The following is a 26,230-nucleotide window of genomic DNA, read 5'->3' as shown; positions in this document are numbered from 1 at the left end:
TCAATAAAGGATCCTATTCACCCACTGAAGGACATCTAGGCTGTTTCTAGTTTTGGCTATTACAAATAAAGGTTATGCATGAATATTCACATATAAGTTTTGGGGTGGACAAAAGTTTATTTCCCTGGAATAAACACCAGGAGTGCAATTGCTGAGTTACATGGAAGTCGCATGTTTAGTTTTTAAAGAAACTGCTTGCAGAGTAGCTATATCATTTTATATTATCACCAGCAATCTATGAATGATCAAGCATCCTTGCATCATGACATGGGCAGGATGGAAATGATCAGACTCAGAGAAGTTAAGTTACTTTCTCAAAGTCACAAGACTGGTTAATAGCACAGAGCCTAGTGGGAAACACAGCCCACCAAATTTTCTTCTTCAGAAACTGTATTTTTTCCACAGAACAAACTAAGTTAGTTACTAAATACGTAGTAAATGTACCAGTAACTTTCAAATCTGCCTTTAACATGAAAAAAAAAAGTTCAAATAAATTCTTATTATCAACAATTTCCATGAGAAAATATTTTGAAGGATAGTTGATTTAGTGTTGTTGGTTTCAGGGGTACAGCAAAGTGATTCAGTTATAATGGAGTCTTCTCCATTATAGGTTATTATAAGATATTGAATATAGTTCCCTGTGCTACACAGTAGGTTCTTGTTTTTTATCAATTTTATATATAGAAATGTGTATCTGTTAATCACAGACCCCTAATTTATCCCTCTCACCATCTTGTTAGGGGAAATTTTTTAATGCATTGGACAAACGGTTCCTCAGTCATCTTTCTTAAAAGCCAAAGACAGTATCCAGGCTTAATACAGCAAATAAAATGAGGTTGATAATATATCATAAATGATCATGTATCATATTATCCAGTTCAATTTTAATATTACCTTTAAGTTAAATCACTGGAAGTTATAGAAGGATTATCAAGGGCAGACTTCAGAGGCAATCTGATTTATTCATAAGGAACAGAGATGAATAGGGCAATAGGAATTCTTGTTTCAGAATGTTCCTAAAATGGTAACCTAGTCAGAGAATTCTATATCCAGATACTTCAATGAGATTTTGGCAGGGGAAAATAAGGGGGAAGATGTGTCTAGTTAAAAAGGAAAATAGCAATTAACACACCAAGGAAAACTGGGTATCCTCAAAAACACTAGCAGAGCTGAAAGCTCAAGCAAGATAGCTCACAGGATGAGGCTGTGTCCCATCTTCAAGGGTTCTTTCCCTCATTGGAAGCAGTCTTTCTCTCTCTCTCCCTCTCTCCCTCTGGATGCCTGTTAATTTACTAAAAGATGATTTAGTTTACATCTGTCTTGGAATTAAGGAGAAAACTTATGTTTTGGGGTCAGTCATCAAATACGAAATGAATGGGGTATATGCAAAAGGAATGTGTCCAGTGATGACCAAGTTGGCCATGCAAACGTGTTTCTTCTGCTCCATCACCATTAGTGGCTTTGGACAGGGAAAGCAGGATAGAGTTACTAACTGTAGTGGATATCTGTTACTTTTTTGTTTGCCCTGCATCCTTTTCTTTTGGGATATACAGGTACATACATCTCTGTTTAGGCTGTCAGTCAAGGATCCTATTTCCCTGCCCTAGGCTATCACTGGGATGGGTAAGCAACGAGTGCAGGGGAAGGCATAGTGATTCAAAGATATTCAGTCTAAATCCTATGTTGAATATTGATACCAAGAATGGAAAGAATATTTTTTTAAAAATGTATATATATATATATGCATAACCAAATCACTTTGCTGTACAGAAGTAATTAACACAACATTGTAAATCAACTATCCATTCCGTTCTGTCACTCAGTCGTGCCTGACTCTGCGATCCCGTGGACTATAGCCTACCAGGCTTCTCCGTCCATGGGATTCTCCAGGCAAGAATACTGGAGTGGGTTACCGTTTCCTTCTCCAGGGGATCTTCCCGACCCAGGGATCGAACCCGGGTCTCCCGCATTGGAGGCAGACGCTTTAACCTCTGAGCCACCATACTTCAATCAAAAAAAGAGAGAGAGAGAATGAGTCAGAATCTCTTTCTTTGGAGATGGTGAGTGGTAAGAGCCAAAACCTAAAAGCCTAGAGAGCTGCCAGGAGTAAATCTTTCCTGGCCACAGGGAAGGCCTGCAGAGAACAAAGCTCATCGACAGGAAAGCAGAAATGAAAGATTAAGCAAATACATCACCTCACTTATTGTCCTGGTGACCCAGTCCCTGAATAGATTTTGGTTAAACAACAAGAGAGTCAGTTCCTAGGCAGGTTGATAAGAAGTCTGGGATCCCCGAGGAGGAGAAAGGGGTTGGGGGCTCCCAAGAGGGAGAGAGGGGTCTGGAGTTCTCAAGGAGAAAAGGACAAATATATTTAAGTCCAGAGCTTATGATTGCACAACAAAACAACTCATCTTACTTAAGAATATATTTTTCCTTAAACTCTGTACCAATGACTATGTAACAATGTATCCTGCTGGAGGACATGTTCCTCCTTCTTCAGTTCAGTCTCTCAGTCTTGTCCGACTCTTTGCGACCCCATGAATCACAGCACACCAGGCCTCCCTGTCCATCACCAACTACCGGAGTCTACCCAAACCCATGTCCATTGAGTCGGTGATGCCATCCTACCATATCATCCTCTGTTGTCCCCTTCTCCCGCTCTCAATCTTTCCCAGCCATCAGGGTCTTTTCAAATGAGTCAGCTCTTCACATCAGGTGGCCAAAGTATTGGAGTTTCAGCTTTAGCATCAGTCCTTCCAATGAACACCCAGGACTGATATCCTTTAGAATGGACTGGTTGGATCTCCTTGCAGTCCAAAGGACTCTCAAGAGTCTTCTCCAACACCACAGTTCAAAAGCATCAATTCTTCGGCGATCAGCTTTCTTCATAGTCCAACTCTCACATTCATACATGACCACTGGAAAAACCATAGCCTTGACTAGACGGATCTTTGTTGGCAAAGTAATGTCTCTGCGCCTCAATACACTATCTAGGTTGGTCATAACTTTCCTTCCAAGGAGTAAGCGTCTTTATATTTTGTGGCTGCAATCAGCATCTGCAGTGATTTTGGAGCCCAAAAAAATAAAGTCTGACACTGTTTCCACTGTTTCCCCATCTATTTGCCATGAAGTGATGGAACCAGATGCCATGATCTTAGTTTTTTGAATGTTGAGCTTCAAGCCAAACTTTTCACTCTCCTCTTTCACTTTCATCAAGAGGCTTTTGAGTTCCTCTTCACTTTCTGCCATAAGGGTGGTGTCATCTGCATATCTGAGGTTATTGATATTTCTCCTGGCAATCTTGATTCCAGCTTGTGCTTCTTCCAGCCCAGCGTTCCTCATGATGTACTCTGCATATAAGTTAAATAAGCAGGGTGACAATATACAAACTTGATGTACTCCTTTTCCTATTTGGAACCAGTCTGTTGTTCCATGTCCAGTTCTAACTGTTGCTTCCTGACCTTCATACAGGTTTCTCAAGAGGCAGGTCAGGTGGTCTGGTATTCCCATCTCTTTCAGAATGTTCCACAGTTTATTGTGATCCACACAGTCAAAGGCTTTGGCAAAGACAATGAAGCTGAAATAGATGTTTTTCTGGAACTCTCTTGCTTTCTCCATGACCCAGTGGATGTTGGCAATTTAATCTCTGGTTCAAAGGACATCTTTTTGGGGTGTTAGTTCTAAAAGGTCTTGTAGGTCTTCATAGAACAGTTCAACTTCAGCTTCTTCAGCGTTACTGGTCGCTGCATAGACTTGGATTACTGTGATATTGAATGGTTTGCCTTGGAAATGAACAGATAGTATTCTGTTGTTTTTGAGATTGCATCCAAGTACTGCATTTCAGACTCTTCTGTTGACTGATGGCTAGTCCATTTCTTCTAAGGGATTCCTGCCCACAGTAGTAGATATAATGGTCATCTGAGTTAAATTCACCCATTCCAGTCCATTTTAGTTCACTGATTCCTAGAATGTCGACGTTCACTCTTGCCATCTCCTGTTTGACCACTTCCTATTTGCCCTGATTCATGGACCTAACATTCCAGGTTCCTATGCAATGTTGCTCTTTACAGCATTGGACCTTTCTTCTGTCACCAGTCACATCCACAACTGGGTGTTGTTTCTCCTTTGGTTCCATCCTTCATTCTTTCTGGAGTTACTTCTCCTTCTTAGGTTGGCTTGAAGCTCAACATTCAGAAAACGAAGATCATGGCATCTGGTCCCATCACTTCTTGGGAAATAGATGGGGAAACAGTGGAAACCGTGTCAGACTTTATTTTTTGGGGCTCCAAAATCACTGCGGATGCTGATTGCAGCCATGAAATTAAAAGACGCTTGCTCCTTGGAAGGAAAGTTATGACCAGCCTAGATAGCATATTAAAGAGCAGGGACATTACCTTGCCAACCAAGGTCCGTCTAGTCAGGGCTATGGTTTTTCCCATGGTCATGTATGGATGTGAGAGTTGGACTGTGAGGAAGGCTGATTGCCAAAGAATTGATGCTTTTGAACTGTGGTGCTGGAGAAGACTCTTGAGAGTCCCTTGGACTGCAAGGAGATCCAACCAGTCCATTCTAGAGGAGATCAATCCTGGGTATTCATTGGAAGGACTTATGCTAAAGCTGAAGCTCCAATACTTTGGCCACCTCATGCGACGAGTTGACTCACTGGAAAAGACTCTGATGCTGGGAGCGATTGGGGGTAGGAGGAGATGGGGAAGACAGAGAATGAGGTGGCTGGATGGCATCACCGACTCGATGGACATGAGTTTGAGTGAACTCCGGGAGTTGGTGATGGACAGGGAGGCCTGGCGTGCTGTGGTTCATGGGGTAGCTAATAGTCAGACACAACTGAGCGACTGAACTGAACTGAACTGAACTGAAGAAACTTCTGAATAATCCTGTCATCTTGAATGTAGGGTGTGGATCTGGTAAGATCCTTCTATTGTTAGTTCTAATCCTGTTATCTTAAAATGTATATTATAGGAGTGGGCCTAGTAAGATCTTTAGAACCTTGAGACATTCTTTTGATTTATTGTAATAACCAATTAAAAAGTATATAGCTCCCTTGCTAGAGTGGGGCACTCTCCATCCCCCTTCTGATGTCTATGTCAGAAGCTTTCTCTGTCCTCTGTCACTTTAATAAAACTCTGCTACACAAAAGCTCTTGAGTGATTAAGCCTGGTCCTTGGTCCCGAAGCTAAATCTTCTTCAGAGATCATGTTCACCATAAGCTATCACCAACTATCCACTACTAGTGTTTTTTATTAATGTCATCTGCAGAGATTAACATATGACTCTTCTTTCTAGGCTTTCTCACTTAAAGTTGTGAAGTTTTTTGAAGCTACCCTTTCGAAGGAAAGGTGGGATGTAAGTTTGCTCTCACCAAATGTAATTCCTTTATGTTCTGTTCTATAATTTGACCACGATGGCTGCTCAGAGTAGACCACTAACTTGAACATTCTTCCCTGTTCTATTAGAATAAAATTTACATCAAGGCTCTGTTGTTAACAGGTTTGCTTTAGATCAAATGCCCTTGTTAATCATTTTAAGGGCAATCATCAAGTTATGACTGCCCTTTGTAACACAGATGTCTATTTAGGATTAACTCTCAGGGCTTCCCTGGTGGCTCAAATGGTAAAGACTCTGCCTGCAATGTGGGAGATCTGGGTTCGATCCCTGGGTTGGGAAGATCCCCTGGAGAAGGACATGGCAACCCACTCTAGTATCCTTGCCTGGAGAATCCCACGGACGGAAGAGCCTGATAGGCTATAGTCCACGGGGTCGCAAAGAGTCGGACCCGACGAGCGACTTCACTCACTCCCTCACTCTGTCTCCATGGAAACAGGACGTCTATATTCTTTCAGAAGCACCTTAGAAAAATAATCTGACTGCTTTTATTTTTAACTTCCTTCCTTTTGAAATGAAGATTTGTTCCAACGTGGATTTTAAAGGTTCAGCAAAATCAATGACTTGTTTTACTCCACTTTTTCCAGATTTATGGAGGTAAAATTGACAAATAAAAAGTATATACAGTTAGAGTGTACAGCATGAAAATTTAGGATACACTCCAATGCGGGAGACCCAGGTTTGATCCCTGGGTCAGGAAGATCCCCTGGAGAAGGAAATGGTAACCCACTCCAGTATTCTTGCCTGGAGAATCCCATGGACGGAGAAGCCTGGTAGGCTACAGTCCACGGGGTCGCATAGAGTCGGACACGACTGAGCGACGGAACAGAACGAACCCTGCTTATTTAACTTATATGCAGAGTACATCATGAGCAATGCTGGGCTGGAGGAAGCACAAGCTGGAATCAAGATTGCCTGGAGAAATATCAATCACCTCAGATATGCAGATGACACCACCCTTATGGCAGAAAGTGAAGAGGAACTAAAGGGCCTCTTTGATGAAAGTGAAAGAGGAGAGTGAAAAAGTTGGCTTAAAGCTCAACATTCAGAAAACAAAGATCATGGCATCTGGTCCCACCACTTCATGGGAAATAGATGGGGAGACAGTGGAAACAGTAGCTTACTTTATTTTTCTGGGCTCCAAAATCACTGCAGATGGTGATTGAAGCCATGAAATAAAAAGACGCTTACTCCTTGGAAGAAAAGTTATGACCAATCTTGACAGCATATTAAAAAGCAGAGACATTACTTTGCCAACCAAGGTCCGTCTAGTCAAGGCAATGGTTTTTCCTGTGGTCATGTATGGATGTGAGAGTTGGACTGTGAAGAAAGCTGATCGCCGAAGAATTGATGCTTTTGAACTGTGGTGTTGGAGAAGACTCTTGAGAGCCCCCTGGACTGCAAGGAGATCCAACCAGTCCATTCTAAAGGAGATCAATCCTGGGTGTTCATTGGAAGGACTGATGCTGAAGCTGAAACTGCAATACTTTGGCCACCTCATGCAAAGAGTTGACTCACTGGAAAAGACTCTGATGCTGGGAAAGGTTGGGGGCAGGAGGAGAAGGGGGCGACAGAGAATGAGATGGCTGGATGGCATCACCGACTCGATGGGCATGAGTTTGAGTGAACTCCAGGAGTTGGTGATGGACAGGGAGGCCTGGCGTGCTGTGATTCTTGGGGTCGCAAAGAGTCGGATAGACTGAGTGACTGAACTGAACTGAACTGTGAATGATTACTATGATTATCACAATCAAGTTAATTAACACAACCATCACCTCACATAGTTATATTCATTTCTTTGTTCCTTTTTCTTCTTCTTTTTTTCTTTGAAGTGAGAGTACTTAAGATCTACTCTCTTAGCAAATTTCAAGTATATGTTACAATATTATTAATTATAGTCCCCATGCTGTGACATCCCCAGAACAACTTCGTCTCATAACTGAAAGCTTGACTAGTTTTAGAAGCATCCCTTCATGTTCTAGAAATTCCTATTAATTAAATAACTATCTCTGGTCTCAAGTGTTCCTTTCATATTTAGACTCCAAATTACCTAATTTTTTTTCCTTAAAGAGATATAAGCTGTTTCTCTCCTTTTTTTGAACCTGTTTTATCATCCTAAAATTTTTCTCTTCCCTATAAAAGATGAACTGCTATCGAATTTATATTTTCCTATGAATCAGACTGTTTACAAATGTGAGTTTAGTAGATAACCAGTTTTAAATTTCATTCTTTTTTATCTTATATTTCTAACACTCAAAAAGAATTTGTGAGGAGAAGAGAAAAATTGCAGATGATTATATTTAACAATCCACTTTTAATTTTAAAAGTTGAGATATATAAGATATATTAGGTGCAAAAATAATTGCAGTTTTACATTGTTGAACTTTGCCATTTGACACTGGAATAGATTCTTAAATAAATTTGATTATGTTGTACATCATTTTCATGTGCATGTCTCACTTTATTTTTTTTTGCTAATGACTTATTACTTGCTGTTTATTTTACACTTATTTTAAACTATGAAATGATGTCAGACAAAAAGTAAATTCAAGTGATTTTTTTTATTCAAGTTCAAAAATGGTCATAAACAGTCGAGACAACTTGCAACATCAATAATGCATTTGGCTCAGGAACTGCTAATGAATGGACAGTGCAGTGGTGCTTCAAGAAGTTTTGCAAAGGAGGCTAGAACCTTGAAGATGAGGAGCATAGTGGCCGGCCATCGGAAGTTGACAGCTACCAACTGAGAGCAATCATCGAAGCTGATTCTACACGAGAAATTGCCAAAGAACTCAATGCCTACCATTCTGTAGTCATTCAGCATTTGAAGCAAACTGGAAAGGTGAAAAAACTCAATAAGGGGGTACCTCATGACCTGACTGCAAATCAAAAAAATCATTGTCTTGTAGTGTCGTCTTCTCTTGTTCTACACAACAACAATGAACCATTTCTCAGTCAGATTGTGTCATACGTCAAAAAGTAGATTTCATATGACAATCGGTGACAACTAGCTCAGTGGCTGAACCGAGAAGAAGCTCCAAAACACTTCCCAAAGGGAAATTTGCACCAAAAAAGGTCATGGTCACTGTTTGGTGGTCTGCTCCCTGTCTGATCCACTACAGCTTTCTGAATCCTAGCAAAACCATTATATCTGAGAAGTATGCTCAGCAAACTGATGATACGTACTGAAAACTACAGTGCCTGCAGCTGGCATTGGTCAACAGAAAGGACCCAATTATTCTCCACAACAACATCCAACCGCAAGTCACACAACCATCACTTCAAAAGTTGAATGAATTGGGCTACAAAGTTATGCCTCATCTGCCATATTCACCTGACCTCTTGCCAACCAACTACCACTTCTTCAAGCAATACAACTTCTTAAAGGCAGAATGCTTCCACAATCAGCAGGAGGCAGAAAATGCTTTCCAAGAGTCCATCGAATCCGGAAGCACAGATTTTACACTACAGGAATAAACAAACTTATTTCTCATTGGCAAAAATGTGTTGATTGTATGGTTTCTATTTTGATTAATAAAGATGTATTTGAGCCTAGTTAAAATGATTTAAAATTGATGGTCTGAATCCACAATTACTTCTGTATCAACTTAATAATTCACACACTATAAAATTGACCATCTTATTTATATTATACAATTCAGTATTTAAAAAATATATTCACAAGGTTATGCAACCACCACCACTATCTAATTCTAGAACATTTTTATCACTCCAAAAGGAAATCCCACATCACTCACCACTCCAACCCCAGCTTCTAGTAATTACAAATTTACTTTCTGTCCCTATGGATTTGCTTACTCTATGAATGGAATATTTATGGAATCATGTAAATGTTATCTTAGGTAAGTGATCTTTGCCCTGTTTCACCTACTGTAATGTTTTCGAGGTTAATCCATGTTTTATCAGTACTTTGTACCTTTCTGTGGCTGATAATATTCCGTCGTATGGCTGTATAATAGTCTCCTTATCCATTTCTCTGTTGATAGACTTTAATGGTTGTTTCCACCCTTTGACTATTGTGAATAGTGCTGCAATAAACATTTGTATGTACATATTTGTTTGAGCTGTTGTTATTGTTAGTTGCTAAGTTGTGCTTGACTTTTTGCGACCTCATGGACTAGGCCAGGCTTCCCTGTCCTTCACTATCTTCCAGAGTTTGCTCAAATTCATGTCCTTTGAGTCAGTGATGCCATCTAACCATCTCATCCTCTGTTTCCCTCTTCTTCTTTTGCCTTCAGTCTTTCCCAGCATCAGGGTCTTTTCTAATGAGTTGGCTCTTCACATCATGTGGCCAAAGTATTGGAACTTCAGCTTCAGCATCAGTCCTTCTAATAAATATCCAGGGTTGATTTCCTTTAGGATTGACTGCTTTGATCTCCTTGCAATCCAAGGGACTCTAAAGAGTCTTTTCCAGCTCAATTCAAAAGCATAAATTCTTTGGCACTCAGCCTTCTTTATGGTCCAACTCTCAAATCCTTACAGGACTACTGGGAAAACCATAGCTATGACTACATGGACCTTTATTGGCAAAGTGATGTCTCTGCTTTTTAATACACTGTCTAGGTTTGTCACAGCTTTCAAGAAGCCAGCATGTTTTAATTTCATGGCTGCAGTCACCATCTGCAGTGATTTTGGAATGCACGAAAATTAAATCTGTCACTGATTCTACTTTTTTCCCATCTATTTGCCATGAAGTCATGAGACCAGATGCTATGATCTTCATTTTTTGAATGTTGAGGTTTAAGCCAGCTTTTTCACTCTCTTCTTTCACCTTCATCAAGAGGCTCTTTAGTTCCTCTTTGCTTTCTGCCATTAGGGTGGTATCATTTGCATATCCAAGGCTGTTGATATTTCTCCATGCAATCTTGATTGCAGCCTGTGATTCATTCAGCTTAGCACTTCATATGATGTATTCTGCATATAAGTTAAAGAAACAGGGTGACAGCATACAGCCTTGTCATACTCCTTTCCCAATTTTGAACCAGTCAGCTGTTTCATATAAAGTTCTACTGTTGCTTCTTGACCCACATACAGGTTTCTCAGAAGACAGGTAAGGTGGCCATCTTTTGAAGAATTTTCCACAGTTTATTGTGATCCACACAGTCAAAGACTTAGTGCAGTCAATGAAGCAGAAATAAATGTTTTTCTGGAATTCCCTTGCTTTTTCTATGATCCAATGAATGTTGGCAATTTGATCTCTGGTTCTTCTGCCTTTTCTAAAGCCAGCATACATTTGGAAGTTCTTGGTTTGAGTACCTATTTGTTTGCGTGCCTATTTTCAATTCTTTGGGGAATATATTTGGAAAAGAAATTGCTGAGCTATGTAGTAATTCTATGTTTAACACATTTAGGAATTGCCAAACTGCTTTCCAAAGTGGCTGCACTATACTACTCAGGCATAAAAAAGAACAAAATAATACCATTTGTAGCAACACGGATGGAAATTAAGATTACCATACTAAATGAAGGAAATCAGAAACCACGTGATATCACTTATTTATGAAATACAAAATACGACACAATTGAGCCTATCTACAAAACAGAAACAGACTCGTGGACATAGAAAACAGGCTTGCAGTTGCCAAAGGAAAGTGGAGTAAGGGAGTGGTGGAATAGGAGGTTGTGGGTGGCAGATGTAAGCTATGAATACGGAATGGATAAACAACAAGGTTCTACTGTATAGCACAGAGAACTATCTTCAATATCCTATGATAAACCATAATAAAATATTTAAAAACTGTGTGTGTGTATATATACATATGTGTGTGTGTGTATAACTGAATCACTGTGCTGAAAAGCAGAAATTAATGCAAATTAATGCAACAAAAGAGTCCGAAATGCAGTACTTAGATGCAATCTTAAAAATGACAGAATGATTTCTGTTCGTTTCCAAGGCAAACCATTCAATATTACAGTAATCCAGGCCTATGCCCCAACCAGTAATGCTGAAGAAGCCGAAGTTAATCGGTTCTATGAAGACCTACAAGACCTTTTAGAACTAACACCCAAAAAAGATGTCCTTTTCATTATAGGGGACTGGAATGCAAAAGTAGGAAGTCAAGAAACACCTGGAGTAACTGGCAAATTTGGCCCTGGAGCACGGAATGAAGCAGGGCAAAGGCTAATAGAGTTTTGTCAAGAGAACGCACTGGTCATAGCAAACACCCTCTTCCAACAACACAAGAGAAGACTCTACACATGGACATCACCAGATGGTCAACACCGAAATCAGATTGATTATATTCTTTGCAACCAAAGATGAAGAAGCTGTATACAGTTAGCGAAAACAAGACCAGGAGCTGACTGTGGCTCAGATCATGAACTCCTTATTGCCAAATTCAGACTTAAATTGAAGAAAATAGGGAAAACCACTAGATCATTCAGATATGACCTCAATCAAATCCCTTATGATTATACAGTGGAAGTGAGAAATAGATTTAAGGGACTAGATCTGATTGACAGAGTGCCTGATGAACTCTGGACGGAGGTTCATGACATTGTACAGGAGACAGGGACCAAGACCATCCCCATGGAAAAGAAATGCAGAAGAGTGAAATGGCTGTCTGAGGAGGCCTTACAAATAGCTGTGAAAAGAAGAGAAGTGAAAAGCAAAGGAGGAAAGGAAAGATATAAGCATCTGAATGCAGAGTTCCAAAGAATAGCAAGGAGAGATAAGAAAGCCTTCCTCAGTGATCAATGCAAAGAAATAGAGAAAAACAACAGAATAGGAAAAACAAGAGACCTCTTCAAGAAAATTAGAGATTCCAAGGGAACATTTCATGCAAAGATGGGCTCGATAAAGGACAGAAATGGTATGGACCTAACAGAAGCAGAAGATATTAAGAAGAGGTGGCAGGAATACACAGAAGAGCTGTACAAAAAAGATCTTCACGACCAAGATAGTCACGATAACATGATCACTGACCTAGAGCCAGACATCTTGGAATGTGAAGTCAAGTGGGCCTTAGAAAGCATCACTACGAACAAAGCTAGTGGTGGTGATGGAATTCCAGTGGAGCTATTTCAAGTCTTGAAAGATGATGCTGTGAAAGTGCTGCACTCAATATGCCAGCAGATTTGGAAAACTCAGCAGTGGCCACAGGACTGGAAGAGGTCAGTCTTCATTCCAATCCCAAAGAAAGGCAATGCCAAAGAATGCTCAAACTAGCGCACAATTGCACTCATCTCACACGCTAGTAAAGTCATGCTCAAAATTCTCCAAGCCAGGCTTCAGCAGTATGTAAACCGTGAACTCCCAGATGTTCAAGCAGGTTTTAGAAAAGGCAGAGGCACCAGAGATCAAATTGCCAACATCCGCTGGATCATGGAGAAAGCAAGAGAGTTCCAGAAAAACATCTATTTCTGCTTCATTGACTATGCCAAAGCCTTTGACTGTGTGGATCACAATAAACTGTGGAAAATTCTGAAAGAGATGGGAATCCCAGACCACCTGACCTGCCTCTTGAGAAACCTGTATGCAGGTCAGGAAGCAACAGTTAGAACTGGACATGGAACAACAGACTGGTTCCAAATAGGAAAAGGTGTACGTCAAGGCTGTATATTGTCACCATGCTTATTTAACTTATATGCAGAGTACATCATGAGGAATGCTGGGCTGGAAGAAGCACAAGCTGGAATCAAGATTGCCAGGAGAAATATCAATAACCTCAGATATGCAGATGACACCACCCTTATGGCAGAAAGTGAAGAGGAACTCAAAAGCCTCTTGATGAAAGTGAAAGAGGAGAGTGAAAAGGTTGGCTTGAAGCTCAACATTCAGAAAACGAAGATCATGGCATCTGGTCCCATCACTTCATGGGAAATACATGGAAAAACAGTGGAAACAGTGTCAGACTTTATTTTTTTGGGCTCCAAAATCACTGCAGATGCTGATTGCAGCCATGAAATAAAAAGACGTTTACTCCTTGGAAGGAAAGTTATGACCAACCTTGATAATGTATTAAAAAGCAGAGACGTTACTTTGCCAACAAAGGTCCGTCTAGTCAAGGCAATGGTTTTTCCCATGATCATGTATGGATGTGAGAGTTGGACTGTGAAGAAGGCTGATCGCCGAAGAATCGATGCTTTTGAACTGTGGTGTTGGAGGAGACTCTTGAGAGCCCCTTGGACTGCAAGGAGATCCAACCAGTCCATTCTAAAGGAGATCAATCCTGGATGTTCATTGGAGGGACTGATGCTAAAGCTGAAACTGCAATACTTTGGCCACCTCATGCGATGAGTTGACTCACTGGAAAAGACTCTGATGCTGGGAAAGGTTGGGGGCGGGAGGAGAAGGGGACGATGGAGAATGAGATGGCTGGATGGCATCACCGACTCTGTGGACATGAGTTTGAGTGTACTCTGGGAGTTGGTTTTGGACAGGGAGGCCTGGCATGCTGTGATTCATGGGGTCGCGGAGAGTGGGACACGACTGAGCGACTGAACTGAACTGAACTGAAAGCAACATTGTAAATCAATTAAAAATACTTCAATTAAAAAAAAGGAGCTGTCAAGGATTCTAATTTCTCCACATCTTTTCTAACCCTTCTTATTTTGCTTTTTAAAAAGAAAATAGTCATCCTAGTGGGCATAAAGTGGTTTCTCATTGTAGTTTTGGTGTGTACTTCCCAAATGATTAATGAATTGAGTATCCTTTCATACATTCGTTGGCCATTTGTATATCTTCTTTGAACAAATGTCTTTTCAAGTCTTCTGCTCATTTTTTAAAATCTAATAGATATTTTTAAAATTTTGTCTTATTTTAGGAGTTCTTTATATATTCAGGATACTAGACCCTTCAGATAGACAATTTTCAAATATTTTCTAATATTCTGTAGATTGTATTTTCACTTTCTTGATTGTATCTTTTGATGCAAATTTTTTTAAAATTTTGATGAAGTCCAATTTATGGGGTTTTTTTTCCCCTTTGTTTTTTGTGTTTTTGGTGTCATTTCAAAGAATGTGCTGCCAAACTAAGGTCTTTTAAAATGAAATGTCAATAGAATCCTTTCTTCTTCCTCACTAGTACAAGCAGTACTCATGAACTATTGAAGTACTAGCAGTACTTTAATGGATCTGCAAGTCTTTTATTTATATACTATTATGAACTGATTCTATCCCCTAAAATTTGTATGTTGAAGCTCTAATCCCCATTACCTCAGAATGTGACTGTGTTTAGAGACAGAACTTTTGAAGAGATAATTAAGTTAATGAGAGGTATTAGGGTGGTCCCTAATTCAGTCTGACTAGTGTCCCTATAAGATTAGGAATCACAGACACTAGGGATACAAATGCACAGAGAAATGGCCATGGGAGGGCACAGCGATAAGAGGCCATCTGCAAGCCCAGGAGAAGGGCCTTAGGAGAAACCGAACCTGCTGATGCCTTGATCTTGGACAACTAGCCAACAGAACTGTGAGAAAATTAATTTATGTTGTTTAAGCCACCCAGTTTGTGGTATTTTGTTATGACAATCTTACAAAACTAGTACACATGTAGTGGAATTTATATCCCAATTTACTTGGAGATCATTACAGTATTGGTAACATCAAGGGGCATATTTATTCTTTTCAGTGCTAATGACCTTCTTCATCAGTTTGCTTCTTTTCAGGAAAAGATTTGAAAAATGACCAAAATTTCACTTCTGTTTCAGAATTTTCCTTCTGGACTTTGGATATTTGAACCTTGACATTTGACAGCTTCTGATCAACTGTAGCTAAAATGAATTTCCACATGGGTGGGTCTTCAAATTGCCTGCTGCTGCTGCTGCTAAGTCAGATTGCCTACACAGACCTATTTGAACTTTGTGGCCTATTGGGGGAAAGGAGAGCAGGTTCACTAAAGTGAGCAGAGTTGTTAAGGAATAGTATCAATTTCAAAATGCCTAACTTGGTCAGGTTGTGTCTCAAATTAAAAAGTAACCATTGGGACTTCTCTGAAGGTCCAGCCTTCTGCACTTCCATTGCAGGGATTGAAGGTTTGATCCCTGGTCTGGGAAAACTGAGATCCCACATGCCACATGGTGTGGCCAAAAAAAAAAAAAAATCCTTGAATGTCTGCAATCAACCCAGTTTTCAAAATATCACCTATCAGAGATTTGACAACTTGCTGCTGCTGCTGCTAAGTCACTTCAGTCGTGTCCGACTCTGTGTGACCCCATAGACGGAAGCCCACCAGGCTCCCCCGTCCCTGGGATTCTCCAGGCAAGAACACTGGAGTGGGTTGCCATTTCCTGAACTAAGTTTTATTTTATTTTTATGAAAAACTAAATATTATATAGTCATTCTAGTAATGACAGGCTAGATTATGCAGACCAACAGCCCTGTTGAAAATTTAAAATATAGTATTAAACATGGGAAAATTCTCCTTAAAAACAGATGAATGCCCAACTGCAGGATTTGACCTTTGGTTCTGAGGCACTGCATAACAAGAGAAACAGGAAGCAAACTCTGATCCTGCCTGAGGTACAAAATCTAACGACATGTTCTTCACACCAAACTGGCTCCTTACAAACCTACATCTTAAGGACAAAAATAATTGCATAATTAAACTAACACTTTAAATATCTTCAGCCCAAATTTTCTTCCATTGAGTGACCCAAACACCTGAAGCTGTAAATTAAGATTAAAGTGACCCCAAGTTAGCATATGTCTAAAGCAGAGACGTTACTTTGCCAACAAAGGTCCGTGTAGTCAAGGCTATGGTTTTTCCTGTGGTCATGTATGGATATAAGAGTTGGACTGTGAAGAAAGCTGATCGCCGAAGAATTGATGCTTTTGAACTGTGGTGGTGGAGAAGACTCTTGAGAGTCCCTTGTACTGCAAGGAGATCCAACCAGTCCATTCTAAAGGAGATCAATCCTGGGTGTTCATTGGAAGGACTTATGCTGAAGCTGAAACTGCAATACTTTGGCCACCTCATGCGATGAGTTGACTCACTGGAAAAGACTCTGATGCTGGGAAAGGTTGGGGACGGGAGGAGAAGGGGACGACCGAGAATGAGATGGCTGGATGGCATCACTGACTCTGTGGACATGAGTTTGAGTGTACTCCGGGAGTTGGTGATGGACAGGGAGGCCTGGCGTGCTGTGACTCATGGGGTCGCGGAGAGTCGGACACGACTGAGCGACTGAACTGAACTGAACTGAAAGGCAACTGTTAAGAAGGCAAGTAATTTCTGGATGGAGGAAGTCACCTCCATCCAAGGCCTCAAATTGTCCCTAAAAATAACCTGAGAATGATGAGACACAAAGATGAATGATGAAGACAAAGTAAACAAGAAAATAAATCACCATAAAACAAAATAGCAAAACAAGAGAAAGACCTCAGATACAGGAACTATTAGTACTAGGAAAGCAATGTTTTATACTGTTATCAGAAAATTTTAGAAAGGAGCCTAAAGGTAACTTTAGGAGAAAGTATAAAGAGTGAACTAAAGTAAGTGAAAATGAACAACTAAAAATTTTTAAATAATTGCAGTAATTTCAAATAAAAATTCTATAGCTAGGGAAAACCTATAGACCATTCAGATATGACCTCAATCAAATCCCTTATGATTATACAGAGGAAGTAAGAAATAGATTTAAGGGACTAGATCTGATAGAGTGCCTGATGAACTATGGACAGAGGTTCGTGACATTGTACAGGAGACAGGGAGCAAGACCATCCCCGTGGAAAAGAAATGCAAAAAAGCAAAATGGCTGTCTAAGGTGGCCTTACAAATAGCTGTGAAAAGAAGAGAAGCAAAAGGCAAAAGAGAAAATAAAAGATATAAGCATCTGAATGCAGAGTTCCAAAGAATAGCAAGGAGAGATAAGAAAGCCTTCCTCAGCAATCAATGCAAAGAAATAGAGGAAAACAACAGAATAGGAAATACAAGAGATCTCTTCAAGAAAATTAGAGATATCAAGGAAACATTTCATGCAAAGATGGGCTCGATAAAGGACAGAAATGGTATGGACCTAACAGAAGCAGAAGATATTAAGAAGAGGTGGCAAGAATACACAGAAGAACTGTACAAAAAAGATCTTCACGACCAAGATGATCACAATGGCGAGATCACTCACCTGGAGCCAGACATCTTGGAATGTGAAGTCAAGTGGGCCTTAGAGAGCATCACTACGAACAAAGCTAGTGGTGGTGATGGAATTCCAATTCAGCTATTTCAAATCCTGAAAGATGATGCTGTGAAAGTGCTGCACTCAATATGCCAGCAAATTTGGAAAACTCAGCAGTGGCCACAGGACTGGAAAGGTCAGTCTTCATTCCAATCCCAAAGAAAGGTAATGCCAAAGAATGCTCAAACTACTGCACAATTGCACTCATCTCACACACTAGTAAAGTCATGCTCAGAATTCTCCAAGCCAGGCTTCAGCAGTATGTAAACCGTGAACTTCCAGATGTTCAAGCAGGTTTTAGAAAAGGCAGAGGCACCAGAGATCAAATTGCCAACATCCACTGGATTATCAAAAAAGCAAGAGAGTTCCAGAAAAACATCTATTTCTGCTTCATTGACTATGCCAAAGCCTTTGACTGTGTGGATCACAATAAACTGTGGAACATTCTGAAAGAGATGGGAATCCCAGACCACCTGACCTGCCTCTTGAGAAACCTGTATGCAGGTCAGGAAGCAACAGTTAGAACTGGACATGGAACAACAGACTGGTTCCAAATAGGAAAAGGAGTACGTCAAGGTTGTATATTGTCACCCTGCTTATTTAACTTATATGCAGAGTACATCATGAGGAACGCTGGGCTGGAAGAAACACAAGCTGGAATCAAGATTGCTGGGAGAAATATCAATAACCTCAGATATGCAGATGACATCACCCTTTTGGCAGAAAGTGAAGAGGAACGCAAAAGCCTCTTGATGAAAGTGAAAGAGGAGAGTGAAAAGGTTGGCTTGAAGCTCAACATTCAGAAAACGAAGATCATGGCATCTGGTCCCATCACTTCATGGGAAATAGATATGGAAATAGATGGGGAAACAGTGGAAACAGTGTCAGACTTTATTTTTTTGGGCTCCAAAATCACTGCAGATGCTGATTGCAGCCATGAAATAAAAAGACCCTTACTCCTTGGAAGGAAAGTTATGACCAACCTAGATAACAGAGACATTACTTTGCCAACCAAGGTCCGTCTAGTCAAGGCTATGGTTTTTCCCGTGGTCATGTATGGATGTGAGAGTTGGACTGTGAAGAAAGCTGATCGCCGAAGAATTGATGCTTTTGAACTGTGGTGCTGGAGAAGACTCTTGAGAGCCCCTTGGACTGCAAGGAGATCCAACCAGTCCATTCTAAAGGAGATCAATCCTGGGTGTTCATTGGAAGGACTGATGCTAAAGCTGAAACTCCAATACTTTGGCCACCTCATGTGATGAGTTGACTCACTGGAGAAGAGTCTGATGCTGGGAGGGATTCGGGGCAGGAGGAGATGGGGATGACAGAATGAGATGGCTGGATGGCATCACCGACTGGATGGACATGAGTTTGAGTGAACTCCGGGAGTTGGTTTTGGACAGGGAGGCCTGGCGTGCTGTGATTCATGGGGTCGCAAAGAGTCGGACACGATTGAGTGACTGAACTGAACTGAACTGAACTGATGAACTGTGTATAGGATACTAAGAGACTTAATGAACTGGAAGACAGAGTAGAAGAAATTGTCCAGAATGTGATTTAGAGAGAAAATAATGGGAAACACAGAAGGAAAATTAAGAGACAGAGAGAATGGAGAAAGAAGGTAGAATATAGGTGTAAGGAGTCCCAGAAGAAGAGTAGAGAGAATGGAAAAGAAATAACATTGACAAGGTAATAGCTGATAATTCCCCCAAAATGAAGAAATACAGTGATCTTTTGATTTAAGAATGAATCTCAAGGACTGCACAAAAATAGATTTCAAATACAAAATAGGGGGGCTTCCCTAGTGGCTCAGTGGTAAAGAATCCCCCTGCCAATGCAGGCGACACAGGTTTGATCCCCAATCTGGGAAGATTCCACATGCCACAGAGCAACTAAGCCCATGCACCACAACTACTGAACCTGTGCTCTAGAGCCTGGGGCCCACAACTACTGAGCACATGAGTCATAACTACTGCACCCCTGCACCCTAGAGTGCGTGCTCAGCAACAAGGGAGGCCACTGCAAGTAGAGAGTAACCCCTGCTTTCCACAACTAGAGAAAAGCCCATGCAGCAACAAAGACCTAGTACAGCAAAAAATAAATAAAATACCAAACCGGGAAAACTACAAAACACCAAAAACATAGAATAAATATAAAGGAAGACAGACAGAGAAATTCATATATGGATTAACCTCAAAGGAGTAATCACTGACATCATCAGCAAAAGTGGAAACTAAAAGTCGGTGGAATGCTAATGTTAGGTAGTTAGAACAGGAAAAAGGAGTCCAAAATGGCATTGGCTAAAAGACAAAGAAAGGAAAAAGCCCATAAAAATGGAACAAAAGAAAATCCAAGGACTGGAGTGAGAACCTCAGGTGAAACAAACAGCCCTCCTGGCTAGCCCAATTTACACAGGGCAGGCCCAGGAGGGGAGGAGACAAATGTATAAAAAAGAGGAAGCCAAGATGGATTGAGGGCTCTCCTTTGGGATTGGCCCACCTTCATGCCCCAAGGGTGTACTATCCTTTGCTTAATAAAACTGAGCTGGAACCTAGCTGTAACAATGATCCACCGTTTCAAATTTTTGCTGTGGTGAGACAAAACCAAGAAAATTACACACTCCCCCGACACTATCTTTCATGTACCAAAAGAAAGTAACAGTCAACTGAGGATTTTTATACCTTAAAATACCTTTTAAAAATGAAAGTGAGTGACTTCCCTGGTGGTCCAGTGGCTAAGACTCTGAGCTCCCAATGCAGGAGGCCTGTGTTTGATTGTGAAATAGATCCCATGTGCTGCAACTAAGAGTTCACATGCTGCAACTAAATATCCCAAGTGCTGAAACTAAGACCAGTCACAGCCAAATAAATAAATAATTTTTTATTTATTTTTATTTTTTTAAAATTTCTTTAATTGGAGGCTAATTACTTTAAAAGACGCTTACTCCTTGGAAGGAAAGTTATGACCAATCTAGACAGCATATTAAAAAGCAGAGACATTACTTTGCCAACAAAGGTCCATCTAGTCAAGGCAATGGTTTTTCCTGTGGTCATGTATGGATGTGAGAGTTGGACTGTGAAGAAAGCTGATCGCCGAAGAATTGATGCTTTTGAACTGTGGTGCTGGAGAAGACTCTTGAGAGTCCCTTGGACTGCAAGGAGATCCAACCAGTCCATTCTAGAGGAGATCAATCCTGGGTGTTCATTGGAAGGACTGATGCTGAAGCTGAAACTGCAATACTTTGGCCACCTCATGCGACGAGTTGACTCACAGAAAAAGACTCTGATGCTGGGAGGGATTGGGGGCAGGAGGAGACGGGGACGACAGAGAATGAGGTTGCTGGATGGCATCACCGACTGGATGGACATGAGTTTGAGTGAACTCCAGGAGTTGGTGATGGACAGGGAGGCCTGGCATGCTGTGATTCATGGGTTCACAAAGAGTCGGACATGACTGAGCGACTGAACTGGACTGAATTACTTTACAACATTGTATTGGTTTTGCCATACATTGACATGAATCCGCCCCGGGTGAACATGTGTTCCCCATCTTGAATCCCCCTCCCACCTCCCTCCCCATATCATCCCTCTGGGTCAACTCAGTGCACCAGCTCCGAGCATCCTGTATCATGCATCGAACCTGGACTGGCGATTCGTTTCACATATGATAATGTACATGTTTCAATGCCATTCTCCCAAATCATCCCACCCTCACCCTCTCCCACAGAGTCCAAAAGACTGTTCTATACATTTGTGTCTCTAAGTGACTTAGCAGCAGCATATAGGGTTATCATTACCATCTTTCTAAATTCCATATATATGCGTTAGTATACTGTATTGGTGTTTTTCTTTCTGGCTTACTTCACTCTGTATAATAGGCTCCAGTTTCATCCACTTCATTAGAACTGATTCAAATGTATCCTTATTAATCGCTGAGTAATACTCCGTTGTGTATATGTACTACAGCTTTCTTATCCATTCGTCTGCAGATGGACATATAGGTTGCTTCCATGTCCTGGCTATTATAAACAATGCTGCGATGAACATTGGAGTATATGTGTCTCTTTCAATTCTGGTTTCCTCGGTGTGTATGCCCAGCAGTGGGGTCGTATGGCAGTTCTATATCCAGTTTTTTAAGGAATCTCCACACTGTTCTCCATAGTTGCTGTACTAGTTTGCATTCCAACCAACAGTGTCAGAGGGTTCCCTTTTCTCCACACCCTCTCCAGCATTTATTGCATGTAGATTTTTGGATAGCAGCCATTCTGACTGGTGTGAAATGGAACTTCATTGTGGTTTTGATTTGCATTTCTCTGATGATGAGTGATGTTGAGCTTCTTTTCTTGTGTTTGTAAGCCATCTGTATGTCTTTTTTGGAGAAATGTCTGTTTAGTTCTTTGGCCCATTTTTTGATTGGGTCATTTATTTTTCTGGAATTGAGCTGCAGGAGTTGCTTGTATATTTTTGAGATTAATTCTTTGTCGGTTGCTTCATTTGCTATTATTTTCTCCCATTCTGAAAACTGTCTTTTCACCTTGCTTATAGTTTCCTTTGCTGTGCAGAAGCTTTTAATTTTAATTAGGTCCCATTTGTTTATTTTTGCTTTTATTTCCAATATTCTGGGAGGTGGGTCATGGAGGATCCTGATGTGATTTATGTCAGAGAGTGTTTTGCCTATGTTCTCCTCTAGGATTTTTATAGTTTCGGGTCTTACATTTAGATCTTTAATCCATTTTGAGTTTATTTTTGTGTATGGTGTTAGAGAGTATTCTAGTTTCATTCTTTTACAAGTGGTTGACCAGTTTTCCCAGCACCACTTGTTAAAGAGATTGTCTTTTTTCCGTTGTACATTCTTGCCTCCTTTGTTGAAGATAAGGTGTCCAGAGGTGAGTGGATTTGTCTCTGGGCTTTCTATTTTGTTCCATTGATCTATATTTCTGTCTTTATGCCAGTACCATACTGTCTTGATGACTGTGTTTTTGTAGTAGAGCCTGAAGTCCAACAGATTGATTCCCCCAAGATTTCTCAAGATTGCTTTGGCTATTCGAGGTTTTTTGTATTTCCATACAAATTGTGAAATTATTTGTTCTAGCTCTGTGAAAAATACCATTGGTAGCTTTATAGGGATTGCATTGAATCTATAAATTACTTTGGGTAGTACACTCATTTTCACAATATTTATTCTTCCAAGAACCCGGTATATTTCTAAAAACAAAGTAAAATAAAGACATTTTCAGGTAAATAAAAACAGTGATTTTTGCCATTAGTTGAATCTCTTTAAAGAAAACTCAAAGTGAGATATTTCAAGCAGAAAGAAAAATGATGTCAGATTCAAAGTCTGAGATCCAAGACAGAATGAATAAGTACAAAACTAGAAAATACATGGATAAATCTAAACAAAATTTTACTGCATAAAATAATAACAGATGCACAAAATCTCATACATGAAGGCCAAAGCCCAGAAATACCCCAAATATTCACAAGCTGATGGATGAACAATACAAGTATATTTATAATGTAATATTATTCACCAACAAAAGGAAATGTAATACTGATACATATTACAATATCAAGAAGGATTTGTCAGTAAGGCATTCACAGAAAATCTGATAAAAGCTATGACATAAAACAAACAAACCACAGATAGGCTGAAGACGGATCGTGGAGATGACAAACTAGATCATAGTCATGGACTTTCTGTTGTTTTCATCTTTATAACTCTCCAGAGTCCCGTGTACTACAAGGAGATCCAACCAGTCCATTCTAAAGGAGATCAATCCTGGGTGTTCATTGGAAGGACTGATGCTAAAGCTGAAACTCCAATATTTTGGCTACCTCATGCAATGAGTTGACTCACTGGAAAAGACTCTGATGCTGGGAAAGGTTGGGGGCGGGAGGAGAAGGGGACGACAGAGAATGAGATGGCTGGATGGCATCACCGACTCTGTGGACATGAGTTTGAGTGAACTCCGGGAGTTGGTGATGGACAGGGAGGCCTGGCGTGCTGTGATTCATGGGGTCGCAGAAAGTCGGACGTGACTGAGCGACTGAACTGAACTGAACTGAACCTGCCATTACCACTGCCTGACTCAAAACAGATGCTCAACATACTGTGACACATCTTTTTTTTTAAAAGTATTTCAGACTTTTAGAATAAATCTCTAATGGAAACTAGTATAGATTATTCTTCCTTCATTTGTACACAAGTCACACAGGTACTACACTGGTTTAAGTATAAACTGGGGAGTCAAGAGAGGATCTAGGCTTGATTCATGATCCCTCACTTACTAGTGATATGAAACTGGTGTATGTATTTTATATTAATTCCCTATTGTTCCTATTATGAACTACTACAAACTTAGTGGCTTAAAGTAACAGGTGTTTTATCCCCTTAATCCTTCCATCCTAGATATCAGAAGCTCAAAATCAGGGCTAAAATCAAGATGTCAGCAGAACTGCATGCCTTCTGGATTGTCCATTTTTTGCCTTTTCCAGCTTCTGGAGGTCATCTGTGTTCACTGCTCTGGAGATCCAACCAGTCCATTCTAAAGGAGATCAATCCTGGGTGTTCATTGGAAGGACTGGTGTTGAAGCTGAAACTCCAATACTTTGGCCACCTCATGCGACGAGTTGACTCACTGGAAAAGAGTCTGATGCTAGGAGGGATTGGGGGTGGGAGGAGACGGGGACGACAGAGAATGAGATGGTTGGATGGCATCACCAACTCGATGGACATGAGTTTGAGTGAACTCCGGGATGGACAGGGAGGCCTGGTGTGCTGTGATTCATGGGGTGGCAAAGAGTCGGACACGACTGAGCAACTGAACTGAACTGAGCCTCCTTCCAACTTCAAGGCCAGCAGTTATGTAACTCCACCACCTCTTCATCCATCTTCACATCTCCTTCTTTGACTCTGTCTCTGCCTGTTCCCCTCTTGTGAGTACATGAGGCCCAGGTGTCAAATCCCGAAAACCCTACCTATCTTAGTTCAGTTCAGTCACTTAGTCGTGTTTGACTCTTTGCGACTCCATGGACTCTAGCACACCAGGCTTCCCTGTCCATCACTACTCCCAGAGCTTGCTCAAACTATGTCCATCGAGTTGGTGATGCCATCCAACCTTCTCATCCTCTGTCATCCCCTTCTCCTCCATCTTCAATCTTTCCCAGCATCAGGGTCTTTTCCAATGAGTCAGTTATTTGCATTAGGTAGCCAAAGTATTGGAGTTTCAGCTTCAACACCAGTCCTTCAAATGAATATTCAGGACTGATTTCCTTTAGGATGGACTGGTTGGATTTCCTTGCAGTCCAAGGGACTCTGAAGAGTCTCCTCCAAACATCACAGTTCAAAAGCATCAATTCTTGGACGCTCAGCTTCTTTATAGTCCAACTCTCACATCCACACATGACTACTGGAAAAACCATAGCCTTGATTAGACAGATCTATGTTGGTAAAGTGATGTCTCTGCTTTTTCATAGGCTGTCTAGGTTGGTCATAGCTTTTCTTCCAAGGAGTAAGTGTCTTTTAAGTTCATGACTGCAGTCACCATCTGCAGTGATTTTGGAGCCCAAGAAAATAAAGTCTGTCACTGTTTACCCATCTATTTGCCATGAAATGATGGGACCAGATGCCATGATCTTAGTTTTCTGAATGTTGAGCTTCAAGCCAACCTTTTCACTCTCCTCTTTCACTTTCATCAAGAGGCTCTTTAGTTCTTCTTCACTTTCTGCCATAAGGGTTGTGTCATCTGCATATCTGAGGTGATTGATATTTCTCCAGGCAATCTTGATTCCAGCTAGTGCTTCATCCAACCCAGCATTTCACATGATGTACTCTGCATAGAAGTTAAATAAGCAGGGTGACAACATACTGCCTGATGTACTCCTTTCCTGATTTGGAACCAGTCTGTTGTTCCATGTCCAGTTCTAACTGTTGCTTCTTGACCTGCATACAGGTTTCTCAAGAGGCAGGTCAGGTGGTCTGGTATTCCCATCTCTTTTAGAATTTTCCACAGCTTTTTGTGATCCACACAGTCAAAGGCTTTGACATAGTCAATGAAGCATAAATAGATGTTTTTCTGGAACTCTCTTGCTTTTTTGATAATCCAGTGGATGTTGGCAATTTGATCTCTGGTTCATCTGCCTTTTCTAAATCCAGCTTGAACATCTGGAAGTTCACGGTTCACATATTGCTGAAGCCTGGCTTGGAGAATTTTGAGCATTACTTTGCTAGCATGTGAGATGAGTGCAGTTGTGCAGTAGTTTGAACATTCTTTGGCATTGCCTTTCTTTGGGATTGGAATGAAAACTGACCTTTTCCAGTCCTGTGGCCAATGCTGAGTTTTCCAAATTAATCATATCTGTAAAATTTCTTTTGCCATCTGAGATGTCATATTCACACCCCAAATCTGCACAAACATTAGGCAATGCTATTGCTTAAAAATATGAGTTAACCACATGTGTGCATGCATGCTAAGTTGCTTCATTCATGTCTGACTCTTTGTGACCCTATGGACCGTATGTAGCCCATGGGATTCTGTCCATGGGATTCTCTAGACAAGAATACTAGAGTGGGTTGTCATGCACTCTTCCAGGGGATCTTCCCCACCCAGGGATCGAACCCACGTCTCTTATATCTCCTACATTGGCAGGCAGATTCTTTACCACTAGTGCCACCTGGGAAGCCCAGTTAACT

At 40.7% G+C, this 26,230-nt stretch overlaps 1 long non-coding RNA gene across 2 annotated transcripts in view; it reads right to left on the bottom strand.

Moving 5' to 3' along the window:
• LOC148778314 (uncharacterized) overlaps positions 1 to 26,230 on the bottom strand; it is a 74,538-nt gene that overhangs the window by 17,769 nt on the left and 30,539 nt on the right. Inside the window, exon 3 of one of the 2 annotated variants that reach the window (XR_016036916.1) lies at positions 20,469 to 22,743. The exons of the other annotated variant lie outside the window; for it this stretch is intronic. This is a non-coding gene — a long non-coding RNA (uncharacterized LOC148778314). Of the gene's footprint in view, positions 1 to 20,468; positions 22,744 to 26,230 lie in introns of those variants that run through there. 2 annotated transcript variants of the gene reach the window in all.

The sequence above is a fragment of the Moschus berezovskii genome, chromosome 3, assembly GCF_049115385.1.
Source record: "Moschus berezovskii isolate FMDL1 chromosome 3, NW_MosBer_1.0, whole genome shotgun sequence".
NCBI classification, from domain to species: Eukaryota; Metazoa; Chordata; class Mammalia; order Artiodactyla; family Moschidae; genus Moschus; species Moschus berezovskii.
The sequence above is the reverse complement of the archived record's forward strand: the minus strand, read 5'-3'. Positions and strand labels throughout refer to the sequence as shown.